Here is an 8,914-nt window from a genome sequence, read left to right on the forward strand (position 1 = left end):
GTTGATCCTCGTCTAATGAGGACGAGTACAACGAGGTTCACACTCCTCACCCGCAAAAACGTACAGTAGAAATACCTGGAGTCACGTACCACCATCAAGTAGAGTACTCAAAGTATATACGTATGAAATACTGATCAACCACGTCATGTCTACCAGCTGGTTGAAGTATTTACATGCCACAACGAGGAACAAGACGCCAGCTCAACGCTAGTCATGCTCGTCGCCTGTGAAGGTGGAAGTTATTCAGGTAAACAGGAAAAGGTTCAAACAAGTTATGACGCTTGTAGAATCAAAGCCAATGCAAAGAGAAGCGGCCCACCGGCCCGAGCTCCTGTAACACAGAACCTCCAGACGTGAGTCTCACTTGCACGCCTGTGCTGGACTATTTAACCTGAACCAGAACCAGACTGTCCAGATGCATCAGACAGATCCTTGTCCACGAGTTCCACATCGTTTGAAGAGGCTGCAGTGAATACCATGAGGATGAAGCAGCAACTCTGTGATTCCGCCCTGAGAGACGTGGACTTCCTGGAGCCTGTTTCTGTCACAGAGACAGAACGGATGTCATGCTCACACAAATCGGGCCACATCAGGCCGTTTCATGGAGATTGTTGTCACTTCACATATTTCTATGAGGTTATTTAGGTTTAGCGTCTGGCTAAGAGAGTAAATTGCCATATTGCCTTTAATACTGTGTATTTCTATAGAAGACAAACTCTTTCACTGACTTGCACTCAAACATTTAAAGCATTTCAATTTTTGGCCACTTTTGGGAGAAATTGAAAAATTACTGCAAAGAAAGATTTGTGGCCTTTATCTTTTCCTCTTGGTAGCAGAGAGCCTGGGGTGTTATGGTAGGCGGACAGAGAGGCTGGAGATGAGAAGAACTCATCACCTCCACCCTTGTCTGACCTTTCATCTGAGATCAGAGGATCATCATGCTGCCATAAAACAATGTTCTTGCGCCACAACATGGATCAGGAAGCTTTATTTCAGGCTGCGACGTGACATGGAAGCAGTGCTCCTGGCAGCTGCGATCATGAGGAGCATCAGTAGCAGCGTGCATCCCCGTCTGAGACCTCCTCCGACTAAAGAAAACTCACCGTGTGCAGAGGAAAGAGCAAAGACCTGCACCCACCCTGCTGACAACACTTACATGCTTTTCTACTGCGCAATAAAATATAAAGAGCCAGCACAAAAAATTCCCAATGACAGAAAGATTTCCATTAAAAGATGCACAAGGACGTGGTGAACGCCCCGTTTAGTGCAGCACATTAGCGAGTGTTACTGAGGAAGGAAACACCATCATCTGAATAGCTGCCATTAACGGAGCCAATTCAAACTCTCACTATCAGTGTGATAAGCAGATTAGAGGAGGGTAGGGGGATAATGTGCTGGTGTCTCTCGGCAGTGTGAACCACTGAGGCTGATAATGAAAAGCAGCCATGAACCAAAAGGCTCCAACCTCCAAATCAATTTACAGATTTGGGCTCATTTAAGAGGCCAGTGAAAAGGCAAATGCAGCGATTACTGTGACGGAGGTGAGGGCAACCAGAGGTGTCACGTCTACCTGACTTTCGGGAAACAACGGTCCCTCACTTATCTGACCCTTTGCAGGAACTCGCTCGGAAGCTGGAAGCGTATTAAACTACAGTTGATCTGCTCCTGCTGGTAAAAACAGAGGTTTTAACCAAACGCAGTATTTCTCCTTCAGTATGTCTCTGACGGCCGTCTGTAAAAGCAGGTTTGCCTCGTCTGGAGCAGTCGGCCACCTCTTTCCTGTATTACTAAAGTTTTTGTACATTTTGGATTTCCATTGACAAAACATAGGAGCAATGAAAGTGAGTACAATTCGGAACTCAGACAGCATTCATATCAGACAGTTTACATCAGAGCTGTTTGGCTGCAGTGCTCAGGGGGCGACTCAAGGGGCCGGATATTTCCCTGCGTTCGGGTTCTCTTCATGCACTCCATCTTAAGTAGCCGGCTCATAAACTGAGAGGAAAAAGGGCCGTTTTGTGATTGTCTCTCCAACGCAGGCTGTGATAGAAGCTTGAAATGGATTTATTTGGACAGTCATTGCACATATAATTTGGCCAATGCTGTCATATTTAACCTCAATACATCCCAGCGATTTCTGTAAACATTTATGAGCATCTTTCTTGGTCCGATCGACATCACATACTTCACTCTCAATGAAGTCCCCACTTACTGTCAGGAGCATGAAATAATCTAGTTTCCATTAGACACGAGCGCTCGGTTGGTTTGAATTCTCGGTGCCAAGAATGTCTGTGACTCACATCAGATACTGAAGAGCCACTCAGACGGGTTTGACTGGTGCAGGTGGCTGCCACTTAAATAGAGCAGCACAAGACGGGCTAACAGGAGGTTAGCATGACCCCTGATGACCTTTAATGACCTCCTCAACCTCTGCAGTCTCCTTTAGACTCATGTTAGTAACACATGTTTTTAAGATACTGAGCTAATGAGAACCACTGATCTGATTTCAGACATCAAACAAAAATCAAAGAAAAAAAGAATTCGGTGAGGTAAGCAGATGTATGACATAACTCATTTCCTGGTCCTACATGAATCTATGGGCTTGTTTGGATTCTAGATTTTACACCAGTCTGGAACTGTTTGTCTGTATCTAATGGAGCAGAGATGGGGGTTGGAGTTCCATCGGGAGCAGCACTGAGCAACAGCCAGAGGACCAACCAAGGGGAAAATTACGTGCAATTCACAGTTTTACCAGGGTCACTGGGCTGCACTCCACATGTATGAGAAACCTGCTGTAGTAGGCGAGCGGCTCAAGGCTCTCCACCCCCTGCAGGTCAAGTGTGTGGGAGGATGACGGGGGGAGGAGAAAGACCTGAGAGCTACGTGTGGGTGTGTTAGCGTGGAGGAGCTGCCTGAGGGGCTGAGGAGCCACGTTGTTGAAGGCCTTGGCAGAGAAGAGCAGGATCTTACAAACGATGAGGATTCGAACAAAGAGCCAGAGGAGATGCTGCAGGACATGTGTTATCTGTGTGATGGAGGGGTTCTAGTGACAATGGAGGGGGTTCTAGTGATGATAGCAGGGTTCTAGTTATGACAGAGTAGGTTCTAGTGATGATAAGGGGTTCTACTGTCGATTGAGGGGTTCTAGTTATGATAGAGGGGTTTTTATTCATGATAGAGGGGTTTCTAGGTATCATAGCTGGGGTTCTAGTGATGATAGAGGAGTTTCTAGTGACGACAAGGGGGTTCTTGTGATGATAGAGAGGGTTCTAGTTATGATAGAGGGGTTCTAGTGATGATAGAGGGGCTTCTAGTTATTGTTATGGGGTTCAAGTGATGATAGCAGGGTTCTAGTTATGATAGAGGGGTTCTAGTGATGATAGAGGGGGTTCTAGTGATGATAGAGGAGTTCTAGGGATGATAGAGAGGGTTCTAGTGATGATAGACGGGTTCTAGAGTCGATACAGAGGTTTCTAGTGATGATAGAGGGGTTCTAGTGAAGATAATGGGTTCTAGTGTTGATAGAGGGGTTCTAGTTACGATTGAGGGGGTTCTTGTAATGATAGAGGGGTTTTAGTGATCATAGAGGGGCTTCTAGTTATTGTAATGAGGTTCAAGTGATGATAGCAGGGTTCTAGTTATGATAGAGGGGTTCTAGTGATGATAGAGGGGGTTCTAGTGATGATAGAGCAGTTCAGGAAATACTTGAAAATGGTCTCGTTGGTGTCCTGAGGACTCGCTGCTATTTAACTGTTTCACTTGTGCACTCCGGACTCATTGAGCCGGTGAGTCACACATTTCTGAGTCTTTGTATCCGTCCCCATACAGGCTCCTCCCCTCTTTTTCAGCTGGTGGTGACACAAGATGCTCACATGAGGAATTAAACACAGTTCTCAGCACATGGAGAACACATCATCAGGTTCCTCCTCAGTGTTGCATACAAATGCATGATGGACATTAAAAACATGCCAACATGTTAATGTCATGTTCTCTGTTATCCGCTTGTAATGAATTCAGCAAATATAAGGGGAGCAAAATATGTCAATCATGTGTTTAGAGATGTTTAATACTAAATGGGTCAAACTGACCCCTAAAGCTAATAGACGTTAAAGGGAGAGCCAATGATGACACGCTGGAATGATCGATGTCACCAGCCAATCAAAGTACTTCTTCCAAAGGCTGAGTCAACATTTTGACATGCGTCTGCCATGTTGGAAATATGAGCTTCACCACACAGATGGAAACGTGCATGCCTCTTTTCAGCGCTCTGAAAATAAACGTCAGGAACACAATTTGCTCATCCATCTGGTAGAAGGTGTCAAAATTTCATGTTGCCTCCCGTAGCATGTTAGTATGTAAATGTATCAGCTGGATGACAGCAGCACACCTACGAGAGCCACCTGCTGCTGTTCGCACAGGTGAGAGACGACACAGCAGCGCATCAACGCAGCTCCCGTGTGGTCAAACCGGAGAGGGAAATGTAAATGTCCGAATGGCCAGTTTTAAATCAGCTGAGCAGAACGAGTGCTGGCGTGTGTCTGTTGATGAACAAATTATTAATGTTTGCGGACTCCTGATGGGGTCCCTGACATCATCGCTCCACCTGCCATACACTCCAAACCAGGTCAGAGATCTGCATCTGGCTGCTACCTGCAGGTTAAAAATGGCTTCAGGAGCATCGCATTTGTTGCCGTGCGCTAATTCTGGCCTGATGGAAAAGTTCAAGTACATTTGTTCACCTTCCACAAAATGTAATTGATACTTTCCTCATTAACGAACATCTTCAAGACTCAGTGGACATTTGTGCCAAATCTGAGAAAAGTAGACATTTACCTGAGATATTGTGTTAGCAAGAGTGCTGCACACATGTGGATAGCCCAGAAATAGAATCACCTCCAGCTCCAAATAAAATCCTCTGTAGTTCACATTATTCCTGTTAAGAAGAAAGAGAAATCTCTGAACTCTGCTCCTTTGTTCTGCCACCTGCAGCGTCGCAGGAGGCCAGCCAGGCCATCCGGAGCCTGTTGAAGTCCTCTTTGACTGTAATAACCAGCTGTTGTTGCTTGAAGCGGAGCGCCGGGACGAGCCAGCCACCAGATGCTCTGGGGACACCACAAGTGATGAACGCCCGTCTGCCAGCATCTGTACCAGCGTAGGTGGAGGGACGCACAGCTCTCCTCTCAGCTGGGACAGTAATTGTTGACCAGATCAAATGAAGGAGGACTATTAGGCTGATGGAGAGCATGGCTGGTGCCACGGAGGACTACAAAGACCAGGCCGCGGGGATCTGGACAGGTTTGCTTCATGTTGAAGGCTGCTTGATGCGGCTGAGTGCAGAATCTGCAGTGATGCATCTTCACCAATGTAAATGTTTGTGACTCAAACTGAAAACTTGACATCAGCTGAATGAAAAATCGATGCATGTAAGAAAATGAACTACAAATTAGCAACAAAGCAAACTTTTCACTGGAATGCTATTACGCTAATCTGTATCTCTAGAGAGTCAAACACTGACCCAGGATGATGAAGGTGTAAGCAGGTCAGAGCTCGACCTTTGACCTTCAACCTGCTGTATACTTGCCCATCTGTGCGTCACTCAGAAGCTGCTTTTATGCTCACAAGTACACTCACACGAGTGTGTTGCATCACCTTCACCTGGTTGGTGATGAAGCACTGGCTTTGATCACCAGTGAGTTACACGGGTCAGATCACGATCATGGCGGTGGTGGCGGTGGTGCAGGGCAAATATCAGGAGCATATTTTCTTTTGAAGTAGAAAATGAGCAGTTGGATGTCTGGTTGTTCCAGTTTGACACTGATGGCGGACTGGAACAACGCTCTCTGATGTTGAGGTTTTCCTTCAGGATTCGGAGCTCAAATGTCTGTCTAAACTTCACTGTAAATCCTACAAGAAGTCTTACACTGAGCCGGTGAGGCCACCGCACACGAGTCCTTCACAGCGCTGTGCTGGAAGAGTCGTGCTGTATCCCTGACCACTGTAAGAACTCCAGTTGTTTTTGCAGATTCAGCAAAAACGTGTCTGTGTGTGTGTGTTGTGACTGAAGGACCAGAAAAGGTTTCACTGGCGAACTGAACTTGAAGCCTCAGTGAGCAGCAGCGCTGGGTATCGATTCACTAATTATCACCAACATTAGCGTAGCTGCAAAAGCTCATCACTGACGGGGCGGACAGAGTGAACTTGAAGGTCTCACAGTAAAACGACATCCACAACGGTCATTCAGTTGTTCAACGGTCTTTCTTCCCCCTGCGAACTTCTTCAGCCTCACTCTTGTAGGTAATGACCAGCAGTCAGCTCTGCTCCTCGACACTCAGCCACCTGCTCCGTGCTCCGAACTCCGACTGAGCTGGAATGCAGCAGCAGCTCCAAGTCTTCCCTCTACAGCGGGGACACATGTAGCAGGAACTCCAGCTCCATCGGTGGTCATCGTGGTACGCTGTCCTCCGTCCCCCCATCAGCAGGTGGGACCAAACAGTGAATTAAAAGTAGGTCTGGTTTAGAATTTACCAGCCGTATGACCTCCTCAGCATGGAGGCATGAACGCGCCAGGTTTTTGCGAAATACACTAATTGTCAAATTGTTTTTAAAACCAAACAAGCAGACAGAGCCCCTCCCTCGTCAACGGTGCAGTGTGGTGATGCGTGAGACTCAAAAATGACTACGTTACAGTCAATGTCAGACAACTCCTCAACTGCATGGGAGAGAAGTGTATTTGATGTCTTTCACTCCTGCCCCACCCACTGGTCGTGTTTTTTTAAGCTAAGCTAAGTAGCCGTCAGCTGTGATGCCTCAGAGACGAGAGGAGGGTCTCTACCTGCCGGTCTGGCTCGAAACAAGAACAATGAGAAAAATTCACAACATGGTCCTTTAAATGATGTTGTGAGAACAATGGCTGGAACAAAGACATCACATGATACTGTCAGTACGCAAAAGAGATGTATGGAAAACGTGAGCGCTGCTGCTGCTCGTCTTCAGCCCTTCGACCTCCACCGGCAGGTCCAGACTGGCAGCTGAGCCGTCTGAGGTTTCTTAGCCGCACGATGGATTTCATCACTCATAGTAACCAGCAAGCTCGTGTTTTTCTAGTCGTGTTGTTCATCCCATTCAGCATTTCATTGTTTAAAAATAATAAAATATAAAATTATCATTTAAAAAAAACAACAACAACATGCAGTGGTGTGGAATTCCTGTCATTTCAGCCGCTCTTGTAATCTGCATTTCTTCATAAATCTTTGAAAGTATATATCATAACAGGGACGGTGGTGGAGAAAGCGAAGGAAATTAAGGCCACAATCAGATCCAGTATCAAAGGGAAGGAGCACAATGGCAGGATGACGCTCAGCCAGGCTCTCCGTGATGCTTTCACTGTCCCTCGGGAAACCTCTGATGCATCAGCAGACAGCTTCACCTACAGACCAGCAGGTGCCTTTGCAGGAGGGAGGGGCCCCCATTTGATGCAGCGGATTCTATTTTCAGCTTCAGCACTTGGGGGGGGGGGGGGGGGGCTGATTCAGTTGAAGTCATCTTTGACACGGTGGTCCTTGAATGCAACCCTATGATTCTGATCTTTTCACCTGACTGTAAGGGAGCTTGTGTCAGCAACCCGAGGAAGCGAGTAACATGGAAAGAGGAGAGGCGTGGCCAGAGGATGACCAAGCAGTCTAAGAGCAGGAGGTGACAGGGAGGCGATGAAGGACAGAGGCTGCAGAGGAGACGAGCAGGGGACGGAGACAGGATTGGACAGGACGGGGAGGAAAAGAACAGGACTGACTCATCATTATGGTAATAGAGAGCAGTAGCGAGCACTGAGCAACAGAACCATGCTGACTCACTCAGATGTACTCGCTCTGAAACATGGAATGTCATAGCGCACCCCAGGGTGAAGAGCATCAGTCCAAGGTTATGCAGCAGTGCAGTCTGCAGTTCAGCTGCGGGCCGAGCCCCTCGTCTCATTCCAAAAACAGATACTGCCTTCACTCGTCATTAAACTAAAACACATCAAATTGCCTGTATTTGCATAATGTCACCAGTCCTCTGCGTCAATGACCCAGTACAAGCTCCGCCCTCCACACGAGCCCAGATCAGCAAGTATGAACTAAGATACTGTGGAAGCTCTGTTCTCTCCTCAGATGCTCACAGGAGGATTTTAGCTTTAAACTGAGAGCCTTCATGACTCAGCAGCCACGCTGAAATGTAGAACGTCACAGCCAGCTGGAAACAACCACTGGATCCGGATGCACAGTCACTGGATTCTGTGAGTCTTCAGATTGATCACAAAACTGATAATAATTCCTGAGGCAGATGTTTGTCAAAGGGAGACAACAAGAGGGGTCAAACACCTCGCTGCTGAATCTCCGGTTCTCACTGATGCTCTAAGCTAACTGGCTAGTAGAGCCAGTGCAACAGGGAGTGGTCGTCTCCTGGTTCCTCCACCAACAGGAAGTGGTCATCTCCTGGTTCCTCCACCAACAGGAAGTGGTCATCTCCTGGTTCCTCCACCAACAGGAAGTGGTCATCTCCTGGTTCCTTCACCAACAGGAAGGGGTCATCTCCTGGTTCCTCCCCCAGCAGCCAATAGGATCGCTCCATGTGATTGTGGTGATTGAATCAGTAAATCAGCTCTGGTGAACAAAAGTTGATGATCTTCCAGGTTCAGTTCATCAAGATCATCTTCACTAATGAACCCTCTGATGATGCTGGAAGCCTGGATGCTACCTAAGCAGTGCTAAGCTAACGTTAGCCAAGGGAGGAGCTACACCAGGGTCACATGACTTCAAGGTCACCACCACTAAGCTTCAGGCTTCTTGTGTTTCCCCTGATGACCTTTAATGACCTCCAGGACCTCTGTAGGCTCCTCTAGACTCTTGTTAGCAACCCAGGTTTTTAAGACTCCACC

The sequence above is a fragment of the Aulostomus chinensis genome, chromosome 10, assembly GCF_037954235.1.
Source record: "Aulostomus chinensis isolate RoL2024-O1b breed Wild chromosome 10, RoL_Achi_v1.0, whole genome shotgun sequence".
Classification (NCBI taxonomy): domain Eukaryota; kingdom Metazoa; phylum Chordata; class Actinopteri; order Syngnathiformes; family Aulostomidae; genus Aulostomus; species Aulostomus chinensis.